General features: G+C 37.9%; 2 protein-coding genes across 4 annotated transcripts in view; one reads left to right on the plus strand and one right to left on the minus strand.

Annotated features, from left to right (window-relative positions):
- The window catches only part of CENPP (centromere protein P), a 236,343-nt gene that overhangs the window by 27,334 nt on the left and 195,458 nt on the right, over positions 1–13,551 (minus strand). The gene's annotated exons all lie outside the window — the stretch shown is intronic.
- Positions 8,913–13,551, plus strand: part of ECM2 (extracellular matrix protein 2) — a 40,691-nt gene continuing 36,052 nt past the window's right edge. Inside the window, exon 1 of one of the 3 annotated variants that reach the window (XM_069575676.1) lies at positions 8,913–9,160. The gene's annotated coding sequence lies outside the window, so the exon portion shown is untranslated. The remainder of the gene's footprint in view (positions 9,161–13,551) is intronic. The other 2 variants (XM_069575677.1, XM_069575674.1) reach the window with 2 other exon arrangements.

Raw genomic sequence — 13,551 nt, forward strand, 5'->3', positions numbered from 1 at the left:
GGCAATCTATAGATTCAATGCAATCCCTATCAAATCAACAAAGGCATTTCCCACAGAACTAGAACAAGGTAAAAAAAACCCTTAAAATTTGTAAGGAGATACAAAAGACCCTGAATAGGCAAAGCAATCTGAAGAAAGGAAAATGGGGCTGGAGGAATCACATTCCCTAACTTTATACTACATAGCAACTGTCATCAAAATAGTATAGTACTGGCACAAACACAGAAATATAGATCAATGGAACAGTATATAAAGCCAAGAAATAAACTCACATACCTATGGTCAATAAATCTACATCAAAGAAGGCATTCTCAGGTGGGTCAGACAGTAAAGCATCTGCCTACAATGTGGGAGACCTGGGTTTAATCCCTGGGGCAGGAAGATTACCTTGAGAAGGGAATGATAACACACTCCAGTATTCTTGTTTGGAGAATCCCATGGACAGAGGAGCCTGGTGGTCTATAACCCATGGGATCATAAAGAGTCAGACACGACTAAGTGACTAACACGACAAAGGAGGCTAGACTGTACAATGGAAAAAAGACAGTGTTTTCAATAAATGGTGCTGGGAAAACTGGATAAAACTCTTAGAGGAAAACATAGGCAGAACACTCTTTGACATAAAACATAGCAGTATCTTTTCTGAGCCATTTTCTGAGTAGAGTTGTGGGAATAAAACCAAAATAAACAAATGGGACCTCATTAAACTCGAAAGCTTTTGGACAGCGAAGGAAATCACAAACAAAACAAAAAGACAACCCATGGAATGGGAGAAAATTTTTGCAAACACTGCAACTGATAGGGGATTAGTCTGCAAAATTTACAAACAACTCATGTGCCTCAACATCCAAAAAACAAACGACCCTGTCAAAAAATGGGCAGAAGACCTAAATAGACATTTCTCTAGAGAAGACACGCAGATGGCCAAGAGACGTATAAAAAGATGCTAAACATCACTAATTATTAGAAAAATGCACATCAAAACTACAATGAAATACCACCTCATGCCAGTCAGAACGGCCATCATAAAAAAGTCTATAAATGCTGGAGAGGGTATGGAGAAAAGGGAGCCCTCCTACACTGTGGGTGGGAATGTAAAATAAAATAGTACAGCCACTGTGGAGAACAATCTGGAAGTTCCTTAAGAAACTAAAAATAGTTATCATATGATCCAGCAATCCCACCCCTGGGCATATATACAGAGAAATCCATGGTTCAAAAGGATACAGGCACCCCAGAATTCATTGCAGTTCTGTTTACAAGAGCCAAGACATGGAAGCAACATAAATGTTCATTGACAGAGGAATGGATAAAGAACATGTGGTACATATATACAATGGAATATTGTTCAGTTGCTAAGTGGTTTCCTACTCTTTGTAACCCATGGACTGTGGCATGTCAGGCTTCTCTGTCCTTCACTATCTCACAGAGTCTGTTCAAATTCATGTCCATTGAGTTGGTGATGCTATTTATCTAACTATCTCATCCTCTGTTGCCTTCTCCTTTTGCTCAATCTTTCCCAGCATCAGAGTCTTTTCCAGTGAGTCAGTTCTTCACATCAGGTGGCCAAGTATTGGAGCTTCAGTTTCAGCATCAGTCCTTCCAATGAATATTCAAGACTGATTTCCTTTAGGATTGACTAGATATATCTTTCACTTTCATCAAGAGGCTCTTTAGTTCCGCTTTGCTTTCTGATATAAGGGTGGCATTATCTGCATATCTGAGGTTATTGATATTTCTCCTGGCAATCTTGATTCCAGCTTGTGCTTCATCCAGCCCAGAATTTTGTATGATGTACTCTGCATATAAGTAAAATAAGCTGGGTGACAATATGCATCCTTGCTATACTCCTTTCCCACTTTGGAACCAGTCCATTGTTCCACGTCTGGTTCTAACTGTTGCTTCTTGACCTGCATACAGATTTCTCAGGAGGCATGTAAGGTGGTCTGGTGTTCCCTTCTCTTTAAGAATTTTCCACAGTTTGTTGTGACCCACAAAAAGGCTTTAGCAGAGTCAATGAAGCAGAAGTAGATGTTTTTCTGGAATTCTCTTGCTTTTTCTATAGTCCAACGGATGTTGACAATTTGATCTCTGGTTCCTCTGCCTTTTCTAAACACAGCTTGAATATCTGGAATTTCTTGATTCATGTACTGCTGAACCCTAACTTGGAGAATTTTGAGCATTCCCTTTCTAGTGTGTGAGATGAGTACAATTGTGTGGTAGTTTGAACATTCTTTGGCATTGCCTTTCCTTGGGATTGGAATGAAAACTGACCTTTTCCAGTCCTGTGGCCACTGCTGAGTTTTCCAAATTTGCTGGCATATTGAGTGCAGCACTTTCATAGCATCATCTTTTAGGATTTGAAACAGCTCATCTGGAATTCCATCACCTCCACTATCTTTGTTTGTAGTGATGCTTCCTAAGCACTTGTAATATGCTCATCAGAAAAAAATTATTTTCCATATCTCACCATACAGTTGACTCCCTTTACTCATTTCACCACCCCCTCATTTTAGACTTCCTATGCAAAGAAAGCATTTCACCTGCCTAATAAGAGTTTTCTCCTTCTTTAATTTTCTTACAATTTTGGGGGGACTGCATTACATGTCCTGCTGGATCTCAAGTTTCCTGACCAAGGACTGAACCTGGGAGGCTGGCAGCAAAAGTCCCAACCACTGAACCACCAGAAAATTCCCAATTTTCTACTTATACCCAATTTCCTACTTTTCTACATAATTTTTTTTTCCTTTTTCTTGTTTTACTGCACTAGCCAGAACTTTCAGTGAGCCTGCTTGTCTCGTTCCTAGAAAGGGAAAAACTTCAGTATTACAATAGTGAATATTTTTTAATAATACCTTTGCTGAGATATAATTTACCTATCATTAAATTCACCCTTTTAGACTAAACAATTTAGTGGGTTTTAGTATTTTCATATTTGGGTGATATCACTAATATCTATTTTGGGGACATTTGGGTCACTTTATGAACAAACACTGTACTCATTAGCAGTCACTCCCCATTGTGTCACCCCACTCTAAGTCTTCTCACCCCAACAACCACTCATCTGCTTTCTGCCTAGTGGATCTGCCTACTGTGGACACTTCATATAAAAGAGGCATACAATATGTGGCCTCTTGTGATTGGCTTCTTGCACTGAACATAATATGTCTGAGGTTCATCCATGTTGTAGCATGCATCATACCATTCCTTTTCATTGCTGAATAATATTCCACTGTAGAAACAGCCTATACTTACTTTCTCCATTCATCAGCTGGGTATTTGAGTTGTTCCCACATTTTGGCTGTTATGAGAAGTGTAGCTTCAAAATTGGTGTACAGTTTTTATGTGGATTTATGTTTCCACTTCTCTTGGGTATATAGCTAGGAGTGGAAGCAAGTTATTTTCTATAGATACACTGAGAGACTAATGAGTTCTCTTCTATTTCTAGTATGTAAAAGCTTTTTTCCTCCTTCTTCCTTCTTTAAACATTAAGATGATCATATAATGTTTGGATTTTATCCTTAAATCAACCAGGTATTTGTTGAATAAACCTAGTATAGTCATGATATATTATCCTATTTATATACTAGTAGATTTGGTTTGCTAATATTTTAGTTTTCTAAGATCTATGTTCATTAGTGAGACTGATTTATAATTACCCTTTTTTATAATTTCCTTGTCAGGTTACAGTATGGTTATGCTGATCTTAAAGAACTGTTTAGAAGAATGTGTTGATTAATATAAGCCTGTAGTAGGGACTTCAGATGACACCAGCCTTATGGCAGAAAGTGAAGAGAAGCTAAAAAGCCTCTTGATGACAGTGAAAGTGGAGAGTGAAAAAGTTGGCTTAAAGCTCACCATTCAGAAAACGAAGATCATGGCATCCAGTCCCATCACTTCATGGGAAATAGATGGGGAAACAGTGGAAACAGTGTCAGACTTTATTTTTTGGGGCTCCAAAATCACTGCAGATGGTGATTGCAGCCATGAAATTAAAAGACACTTATTCCTTGGAAGAAAAATTATGACCAACCTAGACAGCATATTCAAAAGCAGAGATATTACTTTGCCGACTAAGGTCCGTCTAGTCAAGGCTATGGTTTTTCCTGTGGTCATGTATGGATGTGAGAGTTGGACTGTGAAGAAGGCTGAGTGCCGAAGAATCAATGCTTTTGAACTGTGGTGTTGGAGAAGACTCTTGAGAGTCCCTTGGACTGCAAGGAGATCCAACCAATCCATTCTGAAGGAGATCAGTCCTGGGATTTCTTTGGAAGGACTGATGCTAACACTGAAACTCCAGTACTTTGGCCACCTCATGCGAAGACTTGACTCATTGGAAAAGACTCTGATGCTGGGAGGGATTGGGGGCAGGAGGAGAAGGGGACGACAGAGGATGAGACGGCTGGATGGCATCACCGACTCGATGGAGTGTGTCTGAGTGAACTCCGGGGGTTGGTGATGGACAGGGAGGCCTGGGGTGCTGCGATTCATGGGGTCGCAAAGAGTTGGACACGACTGAGCGACTGAACTGAACTGAAGGGACTTCCCTGGTGGTCCACTGGTTGAGATTCTGGACTTCAAATGCCTGGGGCATGTGTTCCTACATGTGATGTGGCCAAAAGATGTGTGTAGTATTCTTTATGGGAAGATGAAGCAACTTCAGTATGAGTTAGCTGAAAAGGCATTTGACTATGACTCTAGGAAGGGATATAGAATAGGCTTGAGGTAAGATAAGACTCCCATTTCTGAGAGAACCCTTACTTAAAATTTTCAAAATTTAGCGTTATCTGAGTGTTATCTACAAAGTTGTCATAAGGAACTACAACCTTAAAAGAAAAACTAACTCATTGGTACTTTCTACCACAGAGGTAAAAATACTGAAAAGGAGACTTTAGTCAAAAATATGTTTTGGAGTTGGAACGTGCACTGGCTGTGCTGAAGGACCTGTTAACATCCTGTTTGGTGACCAACACCAAACTGCAGAGCAGCCATCAGAGCCAAGCTTTACAACATAGGTATGGCTGCAATAATAAAAGGGAGGAGAACACTAATACCAGCATTTTCCATGTGTTGATACTAGTGTGGTTAAAACAGTTTCTGCAGAAGGACTCATGTAACTGTCCATTAACTCACAAGATTTTAAAGCAGGGACCTCAGAAACTGTATTATCTGGTTCTCTGCAACTTTGCCAGTCTTGGCTATTCCTCTTTGCTGCTATTTAAATTATTTCTTTTCTGATTGTTTAAACAAATTTTTTTAAAGATTCCTTTTGTCTGACCTGGTTATGAAAAGCTCAAAACATCATAAGAATACAGAATTACATACTAAAAATCCTCTCATAATTCCATCACCCAAAGATAACTAACAGTTATTTATTTCTTCTAATTTTTTCTCTAGGAAGATACTAAATTGTATAAGTTAAAAGAAGGTAACATAATAGCATATGCGCTGCTTTAAAGTTTCTTTCTTCTTCTTGGTAACACTGTGGACAACTATGATGTCTGTATAATAAATAGTTACTTCAGTCTCTTGATGTAACTTTATAACAGCCTACTGTTCCTACCCTCTACACTTGGGTATGGGAGAAGGCAATGGCACCCCACTCCAGTACTCCTGCCTGGAAAATCCCATGGACGGAGGAGCCTGGTAGGCTGCAGTCCATGGGGTCGCTGAGGGTCGGACATGACTGAGCAACTTCACTTTCACTTCACTTTCATGCACTGGAGAAGAAAATGGCAACCCACTCCAGTGTTCTTGCCTGGGGAATCCCAGGGACGGGGGAGCCTGGTGGGCTGCCGTCTATGGGGTCACACAGTGTCGGACACGACTGACGCGACTTAGCAGCAGTAGCAGCACACTTGGGTACAATGCTTCAAAGTACTTTCCTGGAGGTACACTTGTGCAGAGAAAGACATGTTTCTACAATGGATTCCTAGAAGTGGAAGGCTGGGACAGAATATAGCTATTGGTAAGTTGTTCTCAAAAGAATGAGTTTCTGTTTGCTCTAAGCAATGTGTCTAATACTGCATGTTATTCACATTTTTTTCTTCCGAAAACAATGCATATATTTCAAATCAGGCCACATTCTCTTTTAAAGACTATTTAAAAATTTTATTTTATTATTTTTGATGCATGGACTCTCTCTAGTTGCAGCAAGCAGGGGCTATTCTTCCCTGCAGAACATGGGTTCTAGGTGTGTGGGCTTCGGTAGTTGTGGCTCATAGGCTGTGGTAGTTGTGTCACAAGGACTTACTTGTACCACGGCATGTGGAAGCTTCCCAGGCCAGGGACTGAACCCGTGTCTCCTGCGCTGACAGGGAGATTCTTAATCACTGGACCACCAGGGAAGGCCTGGGTGTGTGTGTGTGTGTGTGTTGCTCAGGCATGTCTGACTCTTTGCGACCCTATGGACTGTAGCGTGGCAGGCTCCTGTGTCCATGGAATTCTCCAGTCAAGAATACTGGAGTGGGTTGCCATTTCCTTCTGCAGGGGATCTTCCTGACCCAGGGATCGAACCTGGGTCTCTTGCATTACAGACAGATTCTTTACCATCTGAGCTATAGGGAAGTTCCTAGGGAAGGCCTAAAGACTCTTTTTTTTTTTTTTTTTTTCTTAGAGCAGTTTCAGATGCACAGAAAAACTGAGAGGAAGGTACAGAAGTTTTCCATATATCCCTAGTACTCTCATCACACAGCCTCCCTGATTATCAACATCTCCCAGTAGAGTGGTGCATTTGTTACATCTGATGAACCTATATACAACATAATCACTCAAGTTTATAAGTTACATTAGGGTTCACTCTTGGTATGCACATTCTGAGTTTAGATAATTGTACAAAGACATGTATTCATCATTATGATATCATATACAGTATTTCCACTGCCTTAAAAATCCTCTGTGATTTCACCTATTCATTTCTCTCTGACCCACTCCCCTCACCTGCCCCCGCAACAACCCCTGGCAACCACTGACCTTATCATTGTCTTGACAGATTTATCTTTTCCAGAATGTCACATAGTTGGAATCACTAATCAATATGCATTTAAAGTTCCTCCATGTCTTTTCATGGCTTAATAGCCTATTTCTTTTTAGCACTAAATAATATTCCATTGTAGGATGTACCACAGTTTATCCATTCACCTATTGAAGGCTATTTCCAAGTTTTGGCAATTATGAATAAAGCTGCTGTCAACATCTGTGTGCACGTTTTTGTGGTTTCAACTTATTTGGGTAAATATCAAGGACCCTGACTGCAGAATTTTTCTAGAAAACCTCCAAACTACCTTCAAAAGAGTCTGTATCATTTAGTACTCCCACCAGCAGTGAACGAGAATTCCTACTGCCCCACGTTCTCACTTGCACTTTGTATCCTCACTGTTTTGTTTTTTGCAATTCTAATAGGTGTCTAGTGGCATCTCATTCTTGATTTAATTTCCAAAGCTCTTTTCGGATTGTGTGTAGGTATTCTGGGGGAAGAGACAAGGGGAACTCCTATCTCTAATGTTAGTATCTTCTCAAATATTTGGTAATCCTGGGCTATCTACTTATTTAGAATCACTGACTAAAAGCTCAGAATGTGTGGGTAGAGATAGTCAACTTAGTGTTTGTACTAGGTTGAGCTAGTTTGGATCCCTTTCCTATTAGGCACGCAAGACCAAGTAGATGAGAACATGGGTTCAATATGGAGGTACATGCATAATACTTGGAACAAATGATGGAGACATCAGGAGGATTGGGGTCATATACCCTGCTTCTGCTGAGTGCGGTTTCCCAATGAATCTCACCATTCCTAAGATCTGTACTTTTTAAACTTGGAACACCCATAAAATTATCCTGTCTTACACCAACTGTTTGGGCTATAGTGTCATCTGTCAGACAGAGCCTATGTGCTTTCAGTCTTTAAGGAATTTATCAAAATTTTTGTCTTCTAATAGTACTAATAATTTTGTGGTGCAGTACTACATTTTTAAAAGAAAATGTAGTTTTTAGTTTTAGGAATTTGGGTGGCCCATGTGCTCAATCTATCATCTTGATTTGATCTATCCAAGTCACATTAAGATTTTGGAAAGACAAAAATGTAGCTCTTCTCTGTCAAGCAACTTAGACCCCTGAGGTAAAGTAAGAATTAAAAAAAAAAAAAAATTAAAATTACCTAGTCTATGGCAGACATTTTATATATGCTATTCATTCTACTTGCACAAAAATTTGAAAGGTAGGTATTACCATCCCAGCTGTATAAAGAATAAACATTAGTTACAAACAGCAGTAATTCATCCAAAGTCCCCCATTAGCAGCACTGTGGGCCAGGAACCTTGATCTGACTGTAACCTGCTCATTTGCAGATGAAGAAACTGAGGCTGAACTAGATAACCAATTTGCCCTAATCAGAAGCCTCATGGCTCTTTTGCCTATTTTATTATCGTTTAAGGTTGGAAGTTATATAATTTCAGTGACACTTATAACAGCTTTTAAAAATTTTATTTATTTTTGGCTGTTCTTGGTCTTTGTTACTGTGTGTGGCGGCATGTGGGGTCTTCCTGGATCAGGGATCAAACCCGTGTCCGCCTGCAGGCAAATTCTTTACCACTGAGCCACCAGGGAAGCCCTGTTTTGTTAACAATATTGTGTGTGAGATTGGTATGGCTGGTAGGGAGCTGATTAAAGATTTAAATAACATTAACCCAATTAAGGCATTCCAGGAATGTATAGTCCTCTAATTTGGCAACAATAGCATCTCTGCAGTCTGATAAAGCTCAAGTGACAGGCTAGTATGCATGTTAACATTTTTAATGCAATTAGTCTGTGAAAATCACACATTTCTTAAGCCCCACTTTTGTGCTTCTAACTCCACTTTGTCAGCCTACAGACTAATGTTTCCCGTCCTCCTCCCACCGCCCGCTGCTTTCCATTTTCCCGTGATTTAGAACAAATATTTGCCTTGGTAACCATTTTCCCTAGTTACTCTCTTGGCTGATTTTCTTCACAAAGAACCGAAAGGCATGTAACCCCAAGGGAGGCAGTTATTTTAGATTTCACAAAGAAATCAGTTAACATTTTTCAACACTCCCTTCTTTGTCTTAAAGAAAGCTCTGGTTTTGTTTCATTTTCATCTGGAGACTTAAATGACACCAAGCAAAGCCTACTTAGTTTAGATTTCCAGGTAAAATATTTTAAATTTTAAGTTTCTACTAAAGCGTGTGGAATGGTTTTAATATTTGGGTGTTTTGTGTTGCAAATATGTTTAGCACTTGAGGAAATTAGCTCTTACTAAAAGATTTTTAAAGTTTAAAGTGTACATTATTTTGTTTACTTGTTTTTTTTTTCAGGATGACTACTTCTGAAGTATTTAAAACTTTATGAAATTAGGATTAAATATATTTTTATATGTTTAAATAGAATTACTTGTTCAATAGAAGTATAAGTTGGTTTGAAAATTTCATTCTTTTCTATTTTACAGTCCTAAAGAGCACAAAGGATCAATTAAAAATGTTTTTCATTTTAAGCCTACTAAGTGAAGTTAAAAGGGATAATTAGGTATCTTGTGGCTTTGTGTAGAAGATTAAAATTGAATTTAAACCCTTTTAAAGCTTACTTAAGACAGCTGATGAACAACTTTAATGAAAAAAAAAGTTAATCAAGATTTACAGATGATATTTAATGTTGGGATAAACACAAAAAATACTAAAAAGACAGTTTTACTTGATCAAAATAATGCCTACAGTGGTTAGACCTACTGTCTCATAAAAGTTTACCTCTAGAAACATATTCACTCAATTATAAAGTAAATATTAAATGCAATGTGAAATTTTATAAATCACTGAAAATAACAAAGGCCTAGGCATCAATGATAAAATTAGTATTGAGAGGTCATTTCATAAAAATTATTTAAACATTTCAATGAGACTATTTAGAGTCTGATGTTGTTAAAATTAAGATAGCTCTGTAAATTTATTTCTGTATATATCTATTTAGGCTTCTGTATAAGCAAAAAATGAGCCAATTTGGAGCGGGGGAGGCAAAGAGAGATAGGTAGGGATAATGGAGAGAAGGGTGAGCTTGGGCAATACTCTTGTTAAGTTAACAGGCTCAGGGACAACATGATGCCTGAGATACTCATTAAGTTTACCTCCATAGCCCTTAGGTCCAGGGCCTGACTCCTCATAACTCTCATCTACCACAGAATGGAGAGTTACATACCCAACTGTCAACTGTCAAAGCAAGAAAATCTCCATGTACAGATTTTATGTAGAACACAGAATTTACACTATCACAGTTCATCTCCCTTGCTACTTAGCAAATTCTATTTCTACCCTGTCTCACGTGCCAACTTTTCATATTGCTTTCCCCTACTGGTGTTATCATTCCTTCCCAACATATTAGCTTGCTCTCTGAATTGACTTTTACAATTTCAGCTGCCAATCAGCTAGGGAATTTGCTCCTCCCTCACATTTTGCAAGTTAGTTTTTTAAAAAACTAATGTAGATTACAAAACATTGTTCTAATATAGTTTCATCTCAATAACCTACAGTAAAGGGTTTGAAATGCAGTAATTAATGTACATATATACTGAAAAAAAGATTGCATGCTGAGGTTCGTTAACATGAAAATACCTTAGAGGCTGCCATTTGTTGAGCTAACATAAAGTGGTGACAAGTCAGCATGTGACCCAAGTACAACCTGACTAGACGAGGATAATTCTGGTGGATGAAGTTCTAAAAAGAACTACCGAGATTCAAGAGGGCAAGCTAAGCAGATATCACTCCTTTCCTCTCACCAAATACCTAGAAATAAGAGAAGATATATTACAAATAAATACACACATGGATATATAGCTATGTAGGAAATAAGAAGGGAAACTTGTGGTGAGACAGAAACCGTGAGGAATCCTTCAAATACAAAGATATGAATGAATTTAAAGAGGAAAAACACAGCCTTGAATAGGTACAGGAAAGAACTGAGTTAAAAGAATGTATGTGGAAAAGAAAGATATCTTCTATTTGGGAGTAAAAGATCCCAAGAAGGATACATAAAGAAGAAAAAAACAAACAAATAAAAAACCCTGTACATAATGTTAAAACCGCTGAATATTAAAAGTAAGTTTAAGATCTGAAAAGAACCTCTCCAGAGAGAGGAAAAAGGATTTATTACAAAGAGATGAGAATCAGATTCAAGTTAAACTTTTCATCGATAAGAGCAGATATAAAAAACAAATGGAACAATACATGTAAAGCATTGAAGGAAAATGATTTTAAAATCATAATTCTACTTCCAACTAAACAAAATGATATTTTCTGACATAAAATAATTAAAATTTACAACCCAAAACATTCGCTCAAAGAAAGAGGATATATTTTCAGCAAAATAAAACTAATCTGAGGGGACTTCTGACTCTCATAATTGTGGTCTAGGCAATTGGGACTGCTGAGAATTATTTTTTTAAAAAGTAGGAAAAACAACAGGGCCAATATTTAGGACAAAACTAAAATCCAAACAGCTTTTCTTCTGGAGGCATCTGTGGAACCAAAAGAGGTGACTGAGAAGCTTAGCATAGCTTTAAAGCAGCCGCTCAAGTCATGACAGAAACAAAACTCAAGGAAAGGAGCAGGAAATAGCAGAGGTGGTAGGGAAGAGTGAGGCTGATGAAATCACCAGGCTTTGGTTTGGGATCTAAAATATAATCATTAACTAGATATAGTGAAACTCAGTTTCAAATCATGTAATTTATGATTGATAGTACACTTAATTTCATGTTTGAATGTAAATTCTTTTAGGATAAATAATACATCATCATAGGCTTCAAAGTATTTTCATAATTTTTCATATGTAATGGCTGGCAGTCAAATACCATCTGGCATAAAAAGAAACAGAAGAGAATGGCTAAAAACCTAAAAAGAAATAATAGACAATAGAAATAGACATATAAAAGGTCCCAACATGGAGCTGTCAGACTCAGACTTAAATAAATGTGAGTACCATGTGGAAAACATGAAAGATTAAAAATTTCAGTAGAGAATCAGAAAGAATAAAAACCCATTAAAAACCCAAAAAGCTAAGAAACCACAAAAACAGAAACAAGGAAGTCAATGGATGGATTCAATAGTGGATAAACCACAGCTGAACAGATAGTAAATGGAAAAGAGGTTAGTGGAATAACCAGGATCAATCACAGGGTGACAGAGGAAGAAAAATATGAGAGAAAGTAACATTAAAGACAATGAGAAGACTATCATACACGTGGGCTTCCCTGGTGGCTCAGACAGTAAAGCATCTACCTGCAATGTGAGAGACCCAAGTTGATCCCTGGGTCAGGAAGATCCCCTGGAGAAGGAAATGGCAACCCACTCCAGTACTCTTGCCTGGAAAATTCCATGGATGGAGAAGCCTGGTGGGCTACAGTCCATGGGGTCGTAAAGAGCTAGACATGACTGAGTGACTTCACTTCACTTCATCATACATGTTGGAGAAGGAAATGGCAATCCATTCCAGTATTCTTGCCTAGAGAATTCCATGGACTGAGGAGCCTGGTGGGCTACAGTCCATGGGATCGCAAAGAGGTGGACACGACTGAGTGACTAACATGGCATCATACATGTCATTGTAGTTCTAAAAATAAAAAGGAAGGAGAAGCAGGAGAGTATTATTTGAAGAGGCAAGGGCTAGGAAGTTTCCAAAGTTGATGAATATAAGATCACAGATTCAAACAGTGCTATGAATCCCAATAGAGAATATCTTAAAAGCAGCCAAAAAAAAGTTACCTTTAAAGGAAAAATAATTAGATTGACAGATGACTATTCAATACAAAATATGGAAAAAAGACGACACTGGAGTGAAATCTTCAAAATGCTAAAACACTTGTTAACCTAGAATTCTGTATATAGTAAATACATTCTTTCAGAATGAACATAATATATGAATATTTTCATATAAACAAACATACAAAGGAACTGGTCACCAGTTGTCCTGCACTATAGGAATTACTAAAAAGTATTCTTCAATTAGGAAGAAAATAATCCTGATAGAAGACTGGAGACGCAGGAAGAAATAAGGAGAAAGAAAAAGGATAAATATTTACATAGATCTAAACTAGTGGTTCTTAACTGGAGGCAGACTGATTCTTTCCATCTCCCAAGACACATATGGTAATATTTGAAGATATTTTTGGTTGCTATAACTGAGAGGAAGGTGGTAGTGGTATCTGGGTAGAAGCCAGGGATGCTACTAACTATACAAGGGCCAGCTCCCCCCTCCACTACAAAAAAGAATTATCTGAAACAAATGTTAATAGTGCTAAGATTGAGAGAGCCTGATCTAAATGAACTGTGAGCATAAAATCATCATCTTCATCTTTTGAATAAAGAACTAACATATGTAACAAAAGTAGTAGATGTGCCAGAATGAGATAAGTAAAGTTAAAGTTGTCCAGGAATAGGTAAAGGTACTAATTTATAATAGACTTGATAAGTCAAGGATGTATGTGGTAATCTCAGAATATAAAAGGAAAAAGTATATAATTACTAATGGAATAATAAAAACAAAGCAGCAAAAAACAAG

The sequence above is a fragment of the Ovis canadensis genome, chromosome 2 (assembly GCF_042477335.2).
Source record: "Ovis canadensis isolate MfBH-ARS-UI-01 breed Bighorn chromosome 2, ARS-UI_OviCan_v2, whole genome shotgun sequence".
Taxonomy (NCBI): Eukaryota; Metazoa; Chordata; class Mammalia; order Artiodactyla; family Bovidae; genus Ovis; species Ovis canadensis.